This window comes from Rhodnius prolixus, unplaced genomic scaffold (assembly GCF_049639745.1).
Source record: "Rhodnius prolixus isolate KJV_2025 unplaced genomic scaffold, Rpr scaffold_1, whole genome shotgun sequence".
NCBI lineage: Eukaryota > Metazoa > Arthropoda > Insecta > Hemiptera > Reduviidae > Rhodnius > Rhodnius prolixus.
In genome coordinates this window covers 61,327,107-61,348,811 of record NW_027411581.1, presented here as the reverse complement: position 1 = coordinate 61,348,811, position 21,705 = coordinate 61,327,107, and the positions used below count along the sequence as shown (strand labels likewise).

The 21,705-nt window shown below is 35.4% G+C and overlaps 1 protein-coding gene and 1 pseudogene across 4 annotated transcripts in view; both read right to left on the bottom strand.

The window, feature by feature from the left end:
• The window catches only part of LOC141450811 (E3 ubiquitin-protein ligase RNF144A), a 146,774-nt gene that overhangs the window by 89,911 nt on the left and 35,158 nt on the right, over positions 1–21,705 (bottom strand). For 2 of the 4 annotated variants that reach the window (XM_074121645.1, XM_074121662.1), the window contains exons 2-4: positions 20,046–20,116; positions 10,418–10,557; positions 5,890–5,933 (exon numbers count right to left, since the gene is read on the bottom strand). The gene's annotated coding sequence lies outside the window, so the exon portion shown is untranslated. The remainder of the gene's footprint in view (positions 1–5,889; positions 5,934–10,417; positions 10,558–20,045; positions 20,117–21,705) is intronic. The other 2 variants (XM_074121647.1, XM_074121654.1) reach the window with 2 other exon arrangements.
• Positions 16,657–16,783, bottom strand: LOC141446339 (U4 spliceosomal RNA; annotated as a pseudogene).

The window sequence follows — 21,705 nt, the reverse complement described above, 5'->3', positions numbered from 1 at the left end:
GGTGTGTCTTCTGTCTTGACTGTTCACGGACTAGAAGACGCACCAACCCCCTAATGATGTAAAATATTACATTGTAAATTAGTCCTGAAGATGACCCTAGTCCCTAGGTCGAAAGCTCCGGCATAATAAAGTTTATAATGACTGAAACTGGCATTAATTTTTCAACCTATTGTAACTATGAATCAGTTACCAAAAATAATGAACAGTAATTATTATACCACTATTTATTCAAATTAGTCCAACATATAGAAGCACTATTTATTCCTCTTCTTTAGCTCCTCAAAGGATTTTGGACTTTTTTCAATCACTCCCTCACAACAATCCTCTCTCAAAAAAACACACTCCTTCCCTAAATCCAGATTCCACTGCCCAATAATTAGATCTAATGTACCTCAAGACAACACCCCATGTGTGTTTGTGGAGTACGTGAACATATTCGGCGTCATCCTGGAACAGAACCAGCGATTGGAGACACAGACGTGACACAAGCGCTTTCCTTACCTCAGAATTTTGGGTAGCCTTTCCTGGGTAACGGTAGGCTTGAGAGAGCTTTTGCCTTTTTTTCCAGAAAGCTTGCGTAGTGAAGTACAGGGTAAGTAGAGATCGATTCTGGAACTTGTTCGATAGGTTCACCGCAAGTATCATTCGAGTATCGATTAACTTTCGTCTATACATGAATATATAAAATATATATATGTTTGGCAAAGTTCAACATCAGAACCACTAAGCCATCTTCACTTCCATCTTCAATTCTAATCTTTTTATTTCTACCCCATTCTCGATCTTTTACAAATAAGGTTCCTGGGAGAATTGAAAAGAGACGGTTAATATTAATCGTGTAATATCATACAAAATTAAGAGGGAGACTGATTAAGATTTGATTGGACTAATCTCATCACTGACATCCTATTAAATGCTTAATAAGCTAATCAGGGCATTAGATCATCAAGGATTTCCCTTGACAGTTTGTCGATTCTCTCCAAGATGTTTGGACATTCAGAATACATTCAATGCCAAGTGTTAACATTTCTTAATCGATTAATAATTATTTAGATTAATGAGTTTATTTTATTTATTTTTGGAGGGCTTAACCATTAAAATTAACTTTGCGCTTGATTTTTAACGACCTACTAATATTATCTTTGTATGATCTGGACATTTACTCGATATTTACATGAATTATTTACAATATATTTATATTCATTATAATATTTACACGAATATGTAATGCCCTTTTTTGTTTTATTTTCTCTTACTAAGTAAAGGGCTTAAAAACGGATGTTCCTGATTGTAACTCAAAATCAATCTGCTTGATCGCAATATCTCCTCTCAATAGAAGAGCCAGTAAAAGTAAAGATAATAATAATAATAATAATAATATATACCAGCACTTTCGCTGCGTTTTTAGTTTGTGTAAGATAAAGAGGCTTCTGAAAATTTCCCTAGAAACTGTGTACTGTATACTTCCGTTTTCCGGTGAGAAAATCAATTTAAAAATATTTTCACGATCACAATATATCCTCCTTAAAAACTGCAAGAAGCAGTAAACAAACTACGTATTGTATAGTAAATAAAACTTGGATAAATAGATATATCAATATATCACCTCCACAATTGTTGAGAAAAGATTTAAGAGTTGATGAAGTACGGAGAAAGAGTCGCCTCAATTCCTTAACGATCAGTGAGGCAAGCAAAGAAATCCAGTTAGTTAACTAAGACAGTTTGGGGCGACACGCCACTAACTGGGGCATTCCGCTAAGGTCGGCAGCGTCACTCTAACGCTAATTGATTTCCTTGACAAGAGGTCTTCGTCATATTTACTGAACTGTAATACTGTTCTCTCTCTATTTATAGCTGGGGCTATTGTCGTCATTAAATTGCTGCGGTAATCGTTATTGACCTTCCTCTAACGGTACACGGTTAAATAAATAATGACGAAACCAACTAGTTTTTGGTGTCTCGGAGATTTTATACTAAAATAGAAAATTAAAACAAAATTAAGTATCAATAGTTCTTTAGGTTTATGTTTTATAATTAAATAGTAAAAATTTCAAATTTATTTAATTTAAGACTTGTCTCAACTTGTCTCAAGGACACTAGCGCCCGGAACCTTCCTAGAGAACTGCCAGCTTAAACGGAGTGTTCTCTTATAGCAGACTACACAGTCTTATTAGCGACTGTAAATTGCAGAGATAGTACCTATCTAAGACAAGCCAGCTGGAATGAATCTGGCAGACTAACATGATCAGAGAATAACGGACTAACCTTAGTCGGAAGCTTACCTCCGGTAGCCCGTCAACCGGCCAAAACCTCACACTGTTTTCCTTACTTCCTGTGATCGTCTTTTTCGTTTCTCTCTCTCTCACACACAAATTTGAAATTCGATTTTCACTTAGTATACTTCTCACAGAAGAAACCAAATTAATTTCCTTCTTAAAAGATCATCTCAAGGAAGCAATAACATCATATACAAAATGGTAGATAACACTGATACGACAACCTTAGTGTATCACAAAATAGAACCACCAAAATAGCTACATCCGAGCCGGAAGTTTGGACAATCTGAGAGCACCCCCTAACATGTATTCAAAATGCAAATGAAAAGTACTTCCGGTAAAAAGAAAAAAATTGTAAAACCCGAGAGAAAGCAAAAAATAAATCTACAATTTCAACAGTAGCGAGAAGAGAAAGGGCAACTACAATGGCACGGCAAACAGAAACAAGTAGAATTAAAATGAAACAAGTATTGCTATGAGTGTAGTTATTCACAGCAGAGTATTGGAGTTTTTGATAACGGGCTAAAACAATGTGTTGCATCAGCAGTCCATTCTTCTTGTTCTTCTTGTATTTGATGGCCACAGAGTAAACGAAGCTTTATTCTTTCACAATAAAATTGTTTTCAAGGTGAAATACGTACGTACGATAACCTGGAGTGATAACAATAATATTATTTGTAAATTACACAATAATTGTGCAGGCCTCATTTAATTAATAAAATGTAACCATTCATAAAATTTAACTTAGCGATCTATGTTCCGTAGTACACTTCCTGTTAAGTGGTTATGAGCGTGGACTTGTTGGTCTCTAATTTTGCTTTCTTTTTTGGTTCGAAAAAAAATTGTGAATAGTAAAAGTACGTGCTACAAAATTTACAATCCCCAATTCAAAATAACCAATTTGAATTTATGGAGATTTCGTATTTTGAGTTATGACTGAGACCACTTAAAAAAACTGTTATTTCCTTCCGGTCATATACCTACACAAAAATCTTAAGCTTGGAAATTTGTTTACCTTAAACGCTATTCTAAAGTAGAAAAACATGCTAATATATGAATCGATGTTTAACATTTTTTGCCTCAGTAAATAGTAAACATCATGGCGACAGCACCGCAAAGTTAAGTTGTACTACGGGGACTTCTCATTGTATTAGTCTTACATTTTATGTGATATTATGAGAGAAATTAGGCGCCACGGCAGACGAGCGGTTATAGGCTAGACCCGCAAAGCTAAGATGTATTGCTGGTTTAGTGGATTCGATTCTCGGTGTCTAGGCCTCGGATTTTATTTAATGGTTAATATGAGAAATTTATAGTAAAGTATGTTAGGCAGTTATAGGCTAGACCCACAATGCTACGTTGTATTGCAGGTTTGGTGGGTTCGATTCCCCCGTTCTAGACCTTGGATTTTATTTAATGTTTAATATGAGAAATTTATAGTTAAGTATGTTAGGCGGTTATAGGCTAGACCCGCAAAGCTGAGATGTATTGTTAGTTTAGTGGGTTCGATTCCACGTCTTAGGAAATAGAGGTTACTTTTACAAAGTACAATCTTGATTAAACCATTAATATTATTTACTTTTAACGATAATAACATCAAAAAGTGCATCAAATATCCCAAATAAATGAATTAACAGTTACGATTGTCGGATGTACGATATGTCTAAATAAACATTCTACTGATCACTCATTAATTGGCCTAGATTACTGACAGACAAACTTCTTGTAAATGTCATTTCTATCACATAATTAAAAATTGGGCCACGTATATGTTTGTTATTGATCTGTTCGATTGTTATTTTGTTTTATTTCTGGCCTAAAAAAAATAAATAAATAACTCGAATTATTTGGGGCCATAGTGTTTAAAATTCCAAACTATAGTCGTCTACAATGTGATTGCGTTTAAGGCCAACTATATCCTACGGAGGGATATTCCTTTTGAAATTTTAAGGTTTTAAGGGATTGGGTTTTTTTGGCGGGGGGAAGTCCATGTTTTTGTAGCATTAGGTCATTTTGAGGAGGAAACATGACGAATACATTTTATGATAACATGATACTGATTATTACTTCCGGGTAGTTCTGAAAACATTCGGAATAAAGACTACCTAAACCACGTCATCAGAATAAGTGGAGTTTTCTTTTTTTGGCGTTTATTTGTGTTATAATCAGCGCGATGGCTGACAGAGTAACAAACGAGCAAACGAATAACAAGCAAACGAGTGGAGAAGTTACCGCAGTGGTAACACTCCAAAACATTAGACTGTCAGTCACTCTCTTCACTAGAGAGGAGATCACGAGGCCAAACTGCCTCTTAAGGCGCCCTGTCCGGGTAATCAGAAAGGGTTCTAGAAAAAAGATTTTGAGCTAGAGGATTTATATGAGATTGCAGGTTAAAAATGAAGTTTTCTGTACCTTGTTTTCAGCGACTTGTGCGACAAAAAGGAATGGTTAAGGTGAGTATGTATAGTCCAGGTTGGGAGACATAACGTGTGATTGCAGGTTGAAGAGGAGTTTCCTGTATCGTGTTTTCAGCGACTTGTGCGACAAAAAGGAATGGTTAAGGTCAGTGTGTATAATCCAGGTTGGGAGACATATAATGGAGCGTTCACAATAGTTTGAAGTATTTTTAGATTGTAGCGATTAAAATCCTTTGGAGATTGGAAGGCAAATATTTATTGAAATATGAGTTAGGTTTTTTTGTTCCACCCCCTCTAAAAACGGGGAACACTTCTATCGCTGGAAAAAACGACAGCTAAGATTGGAGATTAAAAGAAAAAAAGTTGAATTTGGCAGAATTGGACAATTCTAATGCAAAAGACCTCTTTTCAGCTGGAGACGAAGAAATTTCTGGAAGAAGTTTGCCAAAAAGGAGTAAATTGTGAGCTTTACCGAAGAGACTTAAATGTGTGAAATAAGTTACTATGTACTTGTTGTTGTTCTTCTTCTTTGTTGTTCTTCTCCTTTCATGGCGCTTACAACCCAGAGATGTAAGAATCAGCCTCCTCAATATGTTCCCACCAGTTGTCCCCTGTTTTTTTTTTTTTTTTTTTTAGCAACCACCATCCAGTTAGGAATTCGAAGGATGCTCTTAAGCATCTTGAGCCACACCGTCCTGCCATCGTAAAGCCTGGGCTTTCCACCAATTCTTCCGTTTCCTGTGTCTCGCTTAGAAGTTTGGAGGGAATGAATATTCTCGCTATATCGCCAGCCCATCTCAATCTGCTCAACTTGATCCAATCTCAACTATCGGGAGTTCTTCTAATAATGTAAGTTGTTCTACAAGAACTATATCGTTGATGTTCAATCAGATTGGCTTAGCCAATTAAATTTACAATTTTGACAATTGTTTTTTAAGGCCTATTAATTGAGAACTGAGGTTAGCTCCAAAATAAGCTCTAACTTGAAGAAAACAGATGCTCTTTATTTGTGCTCCTCACAGACGCATCATTGCCCAGCTGATAAATCATTCACTTATAAACCAAGGCCTTAGACACGCCCCCCCCCCCCGGGTACAATCAGAATTTGGAGAAGGAAAAACAAAGAAAAAAAAAATTATTAACCTCTAATAATTGGCCTTCACTTCAAAACAATATTTACTAATAATTGCACTCACCACAGCCTCCTTGCCAATCTGGCGAAGTTCCAATCAATGGACTGCTGTAATAAAATACGAGAGATCTGGTCAAAAAATATTTCTTAGAATTACAAAAATAATATCAATTCATAAACTACCAAAAAAAGCATAAAACTATAAGTTTATTTTTGGTACACCATTTTACTGATATTTTTGAATTTTTTTTTTGAACATTAAATAAAACCAATATAAACTTAAAATTATTTTATTGAATTCTAGCCAATCATCGTCAGGGTTAACTAACCATTTTTTTACACTACTAATACAAAATTTTCTCAATTTTATGGAAAAAATGAAAAAATACCTAATTTTACACGGCTCAATGCTATCTACAGATAACAAAAGCTTCACGGACGGCGCGACTGTTAATCTAAAATCAATTTTACTGTTAAAATTTTCCAAACACCAGGAGTAGAAGTTAAGAATCCTAGCTAATATAAAATAATCTAAAAATGAAAACTAGTATATTTAACAGCTGTTTGGAAATGAAAGTTGGAAAAACGAACTATCAACTGTCATTTCAATTTTTTACAGTTTAATATAATATTAATTATATTCGGTCATAATTTTAAATTTTCTTTCCATTAATCAATTGTTAACTTGCCAATTTTCATTACTATAATAAAATTTATATTACGTAATTGTAATAATTTAACTGAAATAGTTTCTTTGCGTTCAAAAGTTATTTTAAATTAATATTATATTACTTTGTATCTTCTCTTATCACAGTAGTAATTGGGGGCAATGAACGCATATTTGGCACAGTTTGCGTACACGCGAGTTAAGAAGAATAGAGAGGACTTGATGAAATCATGGGGCATAAGAATCTAGTTGGGTTTGTCAAGTTGGCTTTGGCATATAGAGAGATTACCAAGAGGGACTGATGACAAGAAAAATAATGAAGCAGGAGTTTGATGGAAAAAGGAAGAAGAGTGCGTTCCAGAACGAGCTCTGGTTGAGAGACGTGGAGCAGGACTTAGGAGTGTCTGCATGGAGGACGAAGGCGTTAGATCGGGGATACCTGGAACTGGATTGTACTGGAGGCCAAAGTTCATATCGAACTGTAGCGCCGGGTAAGTAAGTAAGTGATTAGGGCAGTGCAACATCCGTTTTTGAGTTTATACAGTAAATTTCCGTTTTATTGAGGTATCTTAAATAGTTTTTAGTTACTATCTACGTAATCGTCTGTTGGCAGAGTAAATCGAAAACGGAAAATTGCGTAATAAGCTTTCCTTGGCATCAAACCACGGAAATGCCACTTGACTGAAAATATTTTTCAATTATTTTTTTGTTTTTCTTTCCACGAACGTGGCACCAAACAAATGCTTATCTGAAGAATTCTTCAGAACTACCTCTTCCCTGGTCTGGGAATGTAAAAAGGCCCTAGATCAACTGGCTCGGCACAAGAAAGTCCGACTGGAATGGTTGCCGGGATTAAGGGAAATGAAATAGCTGATCAGTTGGCCAGGAATGGAGCTAGTACTCCCTTCATTGGCCCGGAACCAGTCCTGGGGATCACTAGGGGTGTGGAGTTCGTGAGGCTCTCAGGAGATTGGATCTGGAGAGAACATGAAAAAGTACTGGGTGATGCTTCCTGTGTCCAAACACAGTAAGCGTATGATGCCTTGGCTGTGTATACAAAGAACCAAAGAGACTATGGGCTTGGGCAGAAGTCAAGATTACTCTTATTACAGGCCTATTCACGGGGCACAGCAGGTTCAGGAAGCATCTGTACAAGGTCGGGGGCTTATCAGCTCGGAACCGTTGTGCAGATTGTACCAGGAAGAGGAAGAAACGGCCTCTCACCTGTTATTCGATTGCGTTGCAATCTAAAAGACTGCGCTACGATATCTTTGGAACTTTAAGGCCAAGGGAGGTAGTAGTGCAGAAGGAACTGGTAGGAAAAGCTCTCAACCTTTTTAGAAGGGGAGGTTTCATCTACTAGACTTAAGGGAAGGCACAATGAGCCTCTCGTGGCTGTGGTAGCGCGGGGCATGGGTCCTGTCTCACCGTTCAAAATATAAATCTAAATCTATGTGAAGAATTAGGTGGCTCAAATAATAGTTTTAAGAGAAATGATTGGCCTTTCAATTACGTGTAAAATATTAGAAGCAATTTTAAATTTAAAGGAAATCCCTTGAGCGGATGTTCCAAATGACGAAATACATTTTATGAAATTTAGCGAATTTTCTTGTTTTTCATACAAAATAATTTAAATAAAACTTTTGTTACTTTGACCAGAAGATGGCTGGCCAACAACAACTGAAAGTGAAAATCAATTAACTTATTTTCAGACTATTCTAGTGACACTTTTTTTTTTTTTTAATGAGCTTGCACAAAACAGAGACAAAATACGTTTCTATCTTTTAAAAGAGGTTTTTAAACGACCTAGTTAGTATTATCAACGGAAGTATGTAGAGCAACTTAAAAATATTATCTGTTCATTTTGAAGTGACAAACCGCACGTGCGCCGGCCATAATATGACCTACATTTCTATTACCGTTCGCACTTTGATGGACTGTCCTTCCTTCAGCTTCATTAAAATCCTCTATCCTCTCTTCCCTAAATATTATTTCCTACCAGCTGATTAGCAGGTTAGTTATAGATTTAAAGAGAGAGAACTCTAATTGCTACTGCGTCACTAAATTGCTATCTTTCTTCGTTCGTATTCTATATATAGTTTTTTTCATTTATTAATAGACGATTAAGTTCTATTTTGGAACAAATGATAACGTTCTTAGTTAATAAAAAGTCGATGGAGTTGTGTTGTTATTATCCTCGTCAAATGATTTCCACCATTATATGGTCTTATCATCTCAGTGTTAAAGACGTCTTGGTTATGACTATCCATGTTCGATATCGAGTAACAATTGCTGTTTTAGCAGTTCCGATAAAAATACCTTCTTATACTAATTTCTGTAAGGGTAAAGGCTCAGGTCACATTAAGGGCACACTCTTGTTGAAAGAACAACGATGGAGTCACAACTGAAAATATCTTATGCTTTATGCAAGGTGGTTTTTGCCTCACTAGTAGCATCGGATTTGGATGAACTATTTTCGTTAGACACCAACAAGAAACCATAATTTACATTTTAAAACGCATCAATGTCCGACAACATCATTGGCGCCATGACCTTCTTCATTCAGTGGCTAAGCCAGCTTCCGGCACAAACAACAATGTCCACAAAATATGTAGTGAGCTCTGCTGGAGGAAGCTAAAATCTTTTTCAACTTCACTTTGTCAACCTCTCACTAGATCTGTTGCTTATTCTGTGAAAAAAGTAATGAATTCCATTTTTGTGGAGATTCCCGGCTAGGCTCCAGGATGACACACAAGTTAGTGCTGAAATCATTTAAACCTGGATAAGGGGCTACGTGATTAGGATCCATAAGTTGTTGAACGTTGGGATTAAGTATCACTATAATGAACAAAAAATTGTTAATTGCGAATCTTTGTGATGCTGTACACCATAGTACCTCCTTACAGAGCTGCAAATAACTCCTAGGACGAGCCAATCTAAGGGCCAGCAACTGGATTCGAACCTGAGTTCTACAAGTGCGGCTTACAGTACGTTAATCCTTGGCTTCCCTTTTAAAGTAGAAGCCACGGTGGTCGAGCGGTTAAGAGACTAGACCCGCAATGCTAAGATGTGTTGTTGGTTTAGTGGGTTCGATTCCCTGTCTCTAGGCTGTGGATTTTATTTAATGTTCAATATGAGAAATTTATAGTAAAGTTGGGCGGTCATAGGCTAGACCCGCAAAGCTAAGATGTATTGTTGGTTTAGTGGGTTCGATTCCACCAGTCTAGGCCTTGGATTCTATTTAATGGTTAATATGAGAAATTTATAGTAAAGTATGTTTGTTAGTCGCCTACGTACATGACACCTAATTGGTAGTTGGACGTAAAGCCCGTCTGAAAAAAGTAGGCAATTACTTTACTTTACTTTTAAAAGAAAAATTGTAAAGCTACTTACAATAAGTATACCAAGTTAAAGGAAACAAGTAGGAGCTCTTTTCAGGAACACCTTTAACTCAAGACTTCGTTCGTTAGCAGCACCTCCAAACCAGGAATTAAATTTGAATTTTGGAGCAACATTCAGTAATTATGCAGACCCTCCCCCCCCATAGACAGACTTATCTAAGAGTAAATAAAAACTAATTCCTGAGTGGAGCCTTATTTATCCAAAGAGCCACAGATCAATATCCCTGTCTATTAGGAATGGAACAGTTCCAAATAAAAACTGTTTTTCCTATCAGCAGCAGCACAGAAGAAGGAGGAGGTTATTTTAGAGTAGAGTGGCAAGTTCGTGACCCGGCAAGCTAACCATCACATTATTAAACTGTGAGGAAAATAAGACACCTGGACTCTTAATATTAAACTTTTATTAAAGCCAATGAAAAACAAAATGAGCGTGTTTGGGTGGGATAAATTAAATTAATAAAAAAAATAAATAAATCACTAAATCTATCAGAAATAACTATGATTATTTTCCATTTAATACTGACCTTGTCTAATAATGTAGTAACAGCAGTCAAACTATATTCATTATTCAGATTGTGGATATCTATTGTTGTCATGGATTTCAGCACAATAATACCCATCCTAAGTTAGACTGATTCTTGTTTGACTTTGATGGACTTTATGACTGAAACAGAAATTATTGGTTAGCTGAAATAAACACAAGTTTTACAAGTGCAAAAAAGTAAATAAAAGTAGTAAGTAAAGTAATTGCCTATTTTTTCAGACGGGCTTAACGTCTAACTACCAATTAGGATATTGTGCACGGAGGCTACTAGCAAACATACTTTACTGTAAATTTCTTATATTAACCATTAAATAAAATCCAAGGCCTAGACCGAGGGAATCGAACCCACTAAACCAACAATACATCTTAGGTTTGCGGGTCTAGCCTATAACCGCCAAACATACTTTACTATAAATTCTCTCATATTAACCATTAAATAAAATCCAAGGCCTAGACCGAGGGAATCGAACCCACTAAACCAACAATACATCTTAGCCTTGCGGGTCTAGCCTATAACCGCCTAACATACTTTACTATAAATTTCTCATATTAACCATTAAATAAAATACAAGGCCTAGACCGAGGGAATCGAACCCACTAAACCAACAATACATCTTAGCTTTGCGGGTCTGGTCTCTTAACCGCTCGGTTACCGTGGCGCCTTAAAAGTGCATAAGGCTCTTAACCAAGTAGCCCCTCCATCCCGTGCCAACACTTTCAATATTAAATAAAAGAAAGCTCAGGGTTCTAGCTCGCTAACTTGATGTGGTGAACAACTGGTCTAAGAAGCTTTTATAGAATCGCTGAATTTAGCTGTCGCAGCAAGTCAAGTAATATATTATCCCTGACCGGTTTTGGGATTTCTTCTACTTTTTCTTCTTTCTTGGCCTTAAGGTGATTCCAAATTAGCCTTCATGCAGAGATTTGTATTTATGTAGTTGGGTGGTTTGTCAGTTAGTATGTTTAGTTTTAAAGTCACTGTCTGGTGTGGTTACGTGAGAATTATATTTAATTTTATTAGATCCTAATGTAGTTATACAAGTCTGGATAAATGTTTGGGTAAGTCAGTATAGTGTTTCAAGTTTAAGACGAGATAGCCGCAGAGTGATTTTGGATTTTCATCTACCATTCAAGATGTATTAATCAGTTTTGAGCGAATTTGACTTCAACAAAGTTTGACTATACTTGCTTGAGACAGAAACTAAAATAGAAAAGATGCATTCTTAACTGCAATCAAACAAATAATGTAACAGTGATTATCTTGTCTTAGAAAAAGAAAAACCTTTGGATCCAGATAGAATGGTTGTATCATTTGGGTGGGCTACACACTGTGGTAAACCTTCTCTAACGTTTAAACTATAGAAGGGCGCAACATCAAGGTAACATTGTTCAATTTCCTGGCAGTCTTGAATTTTTTTTTTTTTTTATTTTATTTTAAACAGTTTTCTTCAGGAAATGAGTGAATTTCCCATTTGAGTTTTCTTAAAGAAGGAAAAATGAGTATAAACTTTTTGTAGCTCACTTCATTGTAACTTGTAATTGAACACGAAGGGGAGGGGGGAAAGTAAGACAAACGAATTTGCTAACAAAAGAAAAATCGCAGGAAAACTGGTTAAGGAAAAAGAATGACCGCTGATACTCTCTAGACCTCCCGAAGACGAACGAAGAAGCCGAAGAAGTCGTCTTGGAAACCACTTACTCTACAAGTTGTAAGATCCACGAGAGAACAGCAAACTATGCATGTGCAAGTGACTTAAGGTGACACATGGGTCTTTAATATACAGGTTGGCGGTAAACACTATAGTGAGCTATACACCATTGTGATGCAGCGTTCTTGTTCCGGAAATCAGTGCAGCCAAACGGAAGTGTTATTTTTTTGTTTGCGAAGTTTTCTCAAAAACTGTGTATAGCCCTTCTCATTGGACTCACTTCTTGTAGCTCTAAAATTTTTTCTTAAGGCATTACTGAAAGAAAAGAAACGTAATAGTGCAAGTCGGTAAATAGTAGAGGAAATCGGTAGAACAGGAAATTCCCTTTTTTTTGGAATAATTTCCTGTTTAAGTAATTTTATTTTCGCACAAAATATTTCAAGAAAATGGTTTCAATTCGCTTCGTGCTTGATATTCAAATCAAATAGTCTTGGTATACATTTCCGTACATTTCAACACCTAGCGTTACTTAGCTACAAACCAAATTCAAACATATAAAGTGAAGAATATCGACACGGAAGTCCCTAAATTATTCATTCATTTAAAAATTCATAAAAATGTAAATTCTTTGGGTAAAATTGTCAATTTTGATTCACCTTGCATATTTATGAAGTTTATATGAGGGTAAATTTAAATATTTATTTTAGTTGAGGCCATCCATGGAGAAGATGAGGCCACTTCTTTAAAACGTACCAAAAATCGTCCACAATGTTCAAACATGGCGGCGTAAACGTTGTCGTAACAGAATGCATAGTATGTAAATATGAAAACATAACCTAGTAGGGGACTCGCTAGTACTCGTAAAAGCAAGAGAGAATTGCAAACTTGTTGAAATTTAAATAATATTCGAGTTTTCCCGGGCATGTAAATTTTCATTTTCTCAAAAAAACATTTTTTAAACATCATTTTCATTTCCCTTGTACATTCATACTCACACACATACATCATAAATCTATAGCGTATTGTCTCGTGTTTTTTTGCTTGTTTCTATGTCTTATGTATTAACATGATACATTAGAAAAAACGAAAATATACTCAGGTATATATATAAATATAGTATTTTATTGTAATTTTAATAAAAATTTTCGCTTCAGTCTTCTAACGGCTTGGTGGGGGGGGGGGCCGGAAATGCTTCAACCGGAAGTGTGAAATACTTGAAAAGGTTTTCTTCAATTTTGCACGATTTTCTCCATATTATAATACAAGAATTATAATATTTCCAGTTTACACCAAAAAGGCTACTCGTCACTGTTATCCCAAATAATTAGTATTACTCTTCATTTCTTTTATGGGAAGAATGGAGGGTGTTCCCTTAAATGCAACGTAGGAACCATTCTGTAAGCTGTAACAATATCGAGATTTTCATGCAGTGATGGATTACAATTTTTTTCAGAGAAAATCATTTATCCGGAAAAACAATTTTACTAAGAATAATTGTTTTTTTTTTTTCTTTTGGGAGGGCAGTTTTCTGGAAAATGTCAGCAATGATTTTCATTTTATAACATTTGTGATTTTTCCTGTAGATACATGTATAATTAAAAAAAAAACTGAAGTACGTTACACAATATTTTGTTACGTCATAACGATTGTGATATAAATATTAATAACGTTATAAAGTGAACTTTTAAACAACTAACTCTCAATTGGTAATGGTGAGTTCAATTCTTAGTCCAGTTTGAAATCATCAGTGCATCATCAGTTAGCAGCATCATTGAAATAAAAAAAAAGATTGTTTGTTATAATTTTTTTTTCTCAAATGTAAGCCCTATAATCACCACCTATCGTGATTAGCATTGGAGCTACGATCACCTAACCTTTGAATGTTAACCAACTGCAGGTAATAGAAAGCTCGTGAACTAAAACCTTTTTGTTACCGAATTGCTTGCGTATTTCTTAACGGAAAACACATACTGAAGATATGAAAATGGAAAGATATTATGAGTGACGTAAACACAAAAGAAGAAAAAGGAACCAGCTCCTTACATACGATTTAAAGCCTACTCAATACACTTGAGAAGAATAAATAAACTGTAAGAGAGAGAGACAGAGAGATGTATCTGGCATCTAGCTTCCCAGTTTGGTAGTAAAGTTGACAGATGGTTGTGGGCCTGGCACACTCTATCAGTCTTCTTCTTCTTCTTCGCCAACCTAGGTAACATCGTCACCCTCATGCCCTCCAGGTATGCCTTACATAAAATAAAGTGTACCACCAACTAGAGGTAAGTTAGACAACCTGCTCCTTCCTCCTTTTATCCAGGAACGGAGGTGGAGAGGATATCAAATGTAGTGTACTTAGTTTTTCCCCTTCATCTAGAGACCCAGAAGATAAACCCAACGGCAAGGTACATATTTTACCTTTACTCCAGGGCGGATATCCTTTATCATACAACCCCTTTATCTTTAAATACAGTTTTTTTTATTATTTATTTACTGTCTCAAATCGCTGTATGATTCTCAAAATTAATCTCCGTCAGAGTTGCGAAGATGATCTACTTCTTCCTTGTGGTGGCCTTAAATCCTTCTTAAGTCCTTTTAATCCCCACGATCCCCCTCCTCCCACAGAATCTAAAGGTTCAATTTAACCTCTATTTTTCGTTATCCCCTGGTTCCGCGATGGAGCATGCTCCAAGCAGTGTGTCTCCATTGTTAATAGACTGCGTAGTGATCATTACGTATGTAAAAAAAATATCTCCATAGGATAGGTAAAGAGGCATCCCCTCATTGTACAATCTGTGACAGCCTGGAAGACATGGAGCACATTGTTATGATATGCTCCAAATATACATACATACCAAAGAGATCTGTTTTTTGAAAATTTAAAAAATCTATTGCCGGGTGATATAAATTGCCCTAAAATTCTAAAAAAAAACAGGAAAGCCTATGAGGAATTGGGGCACTTCATAAACGTCATTAAAGCCTCCCTAGATAATGATTAAGAACTAATTACGAAAAGATTCTGGCTAATAGTACAAACTGATGCCAAAGGGGGGGGGGAATTCGTTATCCTGGCATCTTCTTTCGCCGGAAGGTCTTCCATACTCTCTCTTACGACATTGGTTTTCATAAGCTGTCCTAATCACTCACTTTAATCTTAGTAATCCAAAAAAGATCTTAATTAGCAAAAAACATTCCTTAGATCATTTTAGCTTCAACGAAATGCATGCGGTCCTGTCTCGTAGCCAAAGTACTACGATTGTTAGGTTAGTTCGGCCATAATTTTACTTTTTCCTCAGAAAAAAATGGAGAATTAGAAGAAATTAAAATCTCACGAACTTGAGTAAAAGCAAGCCTGAGCTGAGTGAGCTCAGATAAGTTTTTACGCTTCTTTTACTTATCAACATCATTATTCTTCTTTCAATGCGTCCCAGAAAACCCAAATCGTTGAACATTATTTCTACGATAGACCTATACAGGAAATTAAATTGTACAAATTCAATCAATTCCATCTTGTTTGAACGTTATATATTAATTCAGTACTGCCAAAACTCTATCCGACAAGAAGACAACATCAACATAGACATAATTAATGTTGAAATCATCAAATCTATCTGACCGACTGAGATAAGGATGTAGGATGAGCGACAGTAGTTGATGTACGTATATGATATAACCGGAAGATCAAAGTTTCCAGGTATTTGCGGATGGTTAATGGACCACAACCGTGGGGGTGGGGCGCGGAAGACTCGCAGCCTCAGATGTGTCCATCACCAGCTGTCATATTCCTGAATGGTAAACATTATTAGATGGTTCAAACACTATTGGTACGCCATTAAATTCACTTCTCTGTTCACCTTAATCCTTATTAGATGATGAAGTTTGTTAATGTCATCAGAGTGTAGCGTAATCTATCCCACTTATCAAGGAAAAGGGACATTTCTTCAACGCATTACTTTAAGTCGTAGGGCTTGTCGTGTTATTATAATCAAAATGAAAACTCAAATTTTTTTCAAAGTAGTACTTCCAAGTCTTGTGTGTTAGTCTAGTCATTCTGACTACAAACTTATTACGTATTTATACGAGAACGAGGCACCCAAACCTGGAATCAAATTTGAACTTCTAAGAAAGATAGGGTTCTCTCAGTTGGTAGAAATTACTACTTCCTTTGAATCATCGTCCTCTTGGACTTCCTGCACTGGAAAAAGTATAATTCAAGAGTTTTTGCGGTGAAAATTACAGCACAAAATTAATTTTCAGCACTTTACAGCAAGATATCTTCAGGTTATAAAAAGTATTCAGGGGATTCAATCTGTTCAAGATATTGAAAGAATGTTGAAAAGCAATAAGCGTAGAACACAGAGCTTGCAGTAATACATTTTAAATTAGGGAGAAATTTATTGGGATAGACTTGGTAGAGGGTGCAGAAGGGTATGGAGGAGGAAAGCGTGGACTTCAGCACTTGCACGCAACTTCAGATTGCAAGATCAATGCAATATTCAGGTAGATATTCCATCCAATTACAAATCTTTGCGGCTAGTTCTCAATTACAGTTAGGTCAGTTACACAATAATTTGCTCATAAAACCAAAATAAAAACTTTAGGCGTGAACATACAAAACCTATTCGGTAAATGTTTCCAACCAGCAATAATCGCACCTCTGTAGACCTTTATTGGTTACGATATTGCCACTACCCTAATCCTTGGCTACCCCTTTTAAAATAGGCGCCACGGTAGCCGAGTGGTTATAGGCTAGACCCACAAAGCTAAGATGTATTGTTGGTTTAGTGGGTTCGATTCCCCTGAAATAGGCCTGGGATTTTATTTAATGTTTAATATGGGAAATTTATAGTAAAGTATGTTAGGCGGTTATAGGCTAGACCCGCAAAGCTAAGATGTATTGTTGGTTTAGTGGGTTCGATTCCCCTGAAATAGGCCTGGGATTTTATTTAATGTTTAATATGGGAAATTTATAGTAAAGTATGTTAGGCGGTTATAGGCTAGACCCGCAATGCTAAGATGTATTGTTGGTTTAGTGGGTTCGATTCCCCTGAAATAGGCCTGGGATTTTATTTAATGTTTAATATGGGAAATTTATAGTAAAGTATGTTAGGCGGTTATAGGCTAGACCTGCAAGGCTAAGATGTATTGTTGGTTTAGTGGGTTCGATTCCCCTGAAATAGGCCTGGGATTTTATTTAATGTTTAATATGGGAAATTTATAGTAAAGTATGTTAGGCGGTTATAGGCTAGACCCGCAAGGCTAAGATGTATTGTTGGTTTAGTGGGTTCGATTCCCCTGAAATAGGCCTGGGATTTTATTTAATGTTTAATATGGGAAATTTATAGTAAAGTATGTTAGGCGGTTATAGGCTAGACCCGCAAGGCTAAGATGTATTGTTGGTTTAGTGGGTTCGATTCCCCTGAAATAGGCCTGGGATTTTATTTAATGTTTAATATGGGAAATTTATAGTAAAGTATGTTAGGCGGTTATAGGCTAGACCCGCAATGCTAAGATGTATTGTTGGTTTAGTGGGTTCGATTCCCCTGAAATAGGCCTTGGATTTTATTTAATGTTTAATATGGGAAATTTATAGTAAAGTATGTTAGGAGGTTATAGGCTAGACCCGCAAAGCTAAGATGTATTGTTGGTTTAGTGGGTTCGAATCCTGGTCTAGACCTTCAATTTTATTTAATGGTTAATATGAAAAGATTTTTAGAAAAGTATGTCAGGCGGTTATAGGCTAGACCCGCAAAGCTAAGAGTAAAGTAGTAAACTAAAGTAATCGCCTATTTTTTTCAGGCGGGGCTTAACGTCCAACGACCAATTAGGTGTCGTGGACGGAGGCAACTAGCAAACATAGTTTACTGTAAATTTCTTTTATTAACCATTAAAAAAAATCCAAGGCCTAAAGACCGGGAATCGAACCCAGTACCACAATACATATTAGCTTCGCAGGTCTCGTCTCTTAACCCGCTCGGCTACCGTGGCGCCCTGCAAAGCTAAGATGTATTGTTGGTTTAGTGGATTCGATTTCCCCTGTCTCTAGGCTTTGGATTTTATTTAATGGTTAATATGAGAAATTTATAGTAAAGTATGTTTGCTAGTTGCCTCCGTCTATGACATCTAATTGGTAATTGGACGTAAAGCCAACATAAAGTGAAAAAATAGGCGGTTTACTTTACTTTACTTTACTTTTACTTTTCACAAATCTACTTCCCTTTTACTCCAAATTTATACAATAAAATTTTCTTGAAATATACAAAACTTTTTTTTTTTTAAGGTGAAGTTTTCGTCAGAAAGCTCTATTTTATAATGCAAGTCAAGTGCAAATGATGACTCAAACTGGAACAAACCAGACAATTAAGCAAAGTTCAGTGAAAAAGAAAGTTTCGACACATTAAAATTTTCAAGGAGGCTTTTTTTTACAAAAAAAAAAAAGAAGTAATTTTAGAAAGTAGTTTATTAATACTTTCAACTTTAGTTAAGAAAAAAAACATACAATAATAATGACCCCATTTTAATTTTAATTGATAAAATATTTTTAAATTACACTTTGTGGCATAAAAAAATAAAATGAATGAAGCGTAACTAAAAATAATTTTTTTTTAGTAAAGAATTACGTAGTATATAAGTAGATTAAACGATGGGAATAAAATTACACAAATGGTGATTCATTGTTCCTTAATAAAGGATAAATTATTTAAAGTTATTTAAAGATCCTTTTAACAATTGTATTTTTAAAAAAACAAAACAAAAAACGATTGTGACGTAAAAGTGGAATACGACCTCTAATAATGTTTGACTTTATCTACAGTTAGTTGTTACATTCTAAAAACGTTTTTTTTTTTCTTTTTTTTTTAAATTGCCCGTTTAAAATGTTCCTTTTTTGGAAAAATAATAATATAAATTGAACAATGAACGATTATATCCATTTTTTTATATTTATAACTATCAGTTATAAATAAAGCTTACACATTTCAGCTAGAAGTTATTGGAATCCAATAACTGTGGGCGTGGCTGTGGGCGTGGCTGTGGGCGTGGCTGTGGGCGTGGCTGTGGGCGTGGCTATGGGCGTCAACGCCATGAAAGTTCTAGATTCAGCTATAAAGCTTACAAATTTCAGCTAGAAGTTTATTGGAATCCAATAACTGTGGGCGTGGCTGTGGGCGTCAACGCCATGAAAGTTCTAGATTCTGATTGGTCAAACTATCATATTTTTTTTTTACTTACACTATCTCACTAAGAATAAGATCATCTGAAAAAGTAAATATGGCTACTTGTGAGGTAGGTGAATGTTTCATGAATGTTGAGCTAGAGTTTGCAGGTTGGATTATTATTTTTTTCTAAATCTAATTAATTAAGTGCAAACGTATACACGCTCTGTTTTGTAAAATGTGTAATCGTTAATGGAAGTGACAGTTTTTAAAGTGTTCAACAGACCTTAAATATGAAGATTTATTCTAGGTGTGCACAATCCTTCAGGTATGTTCCCTGCCGCCTTTTAATGAAAACTGGTTTTCCAAAAATATTATTGAATAAACCATGTACTTCGAAGAGATTCAGAGGTGGTACAGAGCTGGATGGTTCGGGAAAAACAATGATTCGGATAATAACTTGGAAACGATCGATATTAACGATACGATATTATATATAAACGCTCGAAACATAAATGAATATTTCAAATTTTATGTCCATAAATGAACAGAGGTCATAGATAACTGCACAATAAATAAATAAATTTTTATAAATAAATACATAAATGAAAACTGAAAAAAAAAACGCAATGACAATGTAACAATTTTGACAGAAGGACGAAAAGTAGAGGGGAAAGGCGGGCTCTATGACAATATGTCTGACTGTTGTTCGAACGGAAAGTTATAAAAGTGACTGGCAATTTTCTTTAATAAAAATAAAATTAATCATAAGATTAGCATACCGCAGATAAATAAATATAATTCTTACCATCTCTTTTTTGATCAAAATTAACGCAGGTGCCTTTAGGTATTGTCTTCTATCTTTCTTTGTGTACAGTTCTGTAACAAACAATACAAACATGGTAAGTTAAAACTAATACCATGATCTACATACAGGGTGCCAAGATTGTCCCTAGAAATCGGGAGCACGATGTCAAGATCAACCAAAGATCTTTAATTTATAATATATAATTTAAATTTTTGTAAAAAAAAAAAAAATGAATAAGTTTCATTAGGAGGAAGAAGTGCGGATAAAGTTGGGAGGCAGATAGAAATTGTGGATAAATATAAATATTTAGGATAGATATCCAAAAATCTTGGCCAGGGAAGTAATTAAAAGAAATCTACTCTGGTTTAAAGATCAGATTTAACAAATATGCAGAAAAACGCTGAAAGTTTGGGGTTTTGTATTTCCTTCAAATTTCGAATTGCTGTATCTCCTGTTCTATTGGTGTGATCTTTGCGCAAATATGAACAATTATAGTACTCGATTACCACTACAATTGTGCAGAATTCCAACTTTCTAGCAGTATTTTTATCAGGGATATTAGGTGATAAAGTTTAAGAGTTTTGTATTTCCTTTAAATTTCGAATTGCTGTATCTCCTTTTCTATTATTGTTATCTCTTTGTAAATATGGGCAATTATAGTACTCGTTTATCTCTACAATGGTACACAATGCTAACTTTCTAGCTGTATTTTTTTAGATGAGATATAAGGCTCACAGCTCATACCTGCGAATCATTTTTCCGAAAATGAGATTCAACAAACATTAATCGCACTTGAACGGACGATAACCTGCAACATCAATTATGTTGTGCAAATACGCGCATTGCAATCTACTTGCAACAGATAAGTGAAAGAGGTGAGAAACAAATATCTCACTAATTAATTAAATTAAATATTATTCGACTGTCTCATATTTGTCATTATTATATTATCTTTTGTGTGTATGAATAATTATTAAAACAATATTAGTAATAATAATTGTGCTTTGAATTTTCTCCGCCAAACCTGATGGGTCTAATCTAATAGATGCACATATAATTTTATAAGGAGCCCGTAGGCTTATTTTGAATCTCCTAAGAGGTCCACCAGATCATTTGGGTTGGCTACCCCTGCTTTAGAGAGTTGCTTAACGTACCTCTCCGCCAGGACCGCCTTAAAAAGTATTTACCAGAGAATTATTTAAAATAAAAAGTTATATGCTTGGTTAAGTACTACGAAAAAACTTATTATCTTACTGAAAGTAAGTACCGACTTTCAAGGCAGCCATTGGCAATAAATATTTTGGAGTCAGTCGGTTGCCAAACAGATCTGGTGATTAATGCAATGCAGAAAGACTTGCAAGTATCTAAGAAACGAGGCAGCCAAGATAACAATAAGTGAAAAATATTAATGCTACTAAGTCAGCTTCTTTGTAGAGCAGGGTAGGTAAATCTTATTTTGAACGCTGTTATAACAAATTCCCCCCAAAACTAGTAGTAAAATTAGCATCAAAAGATGGCGCTAATAAAGAGGTTAAGAATTTCATAAAAAAGAGAGACAGTACAGCCCCCAATGTAAGTTACAAATTGGTGTCTCCATATTTAAAGCAATTAACGTCTCGAGATGTACTAATTGAGAGAGAGAGAGAGATGGAAAGAAAGA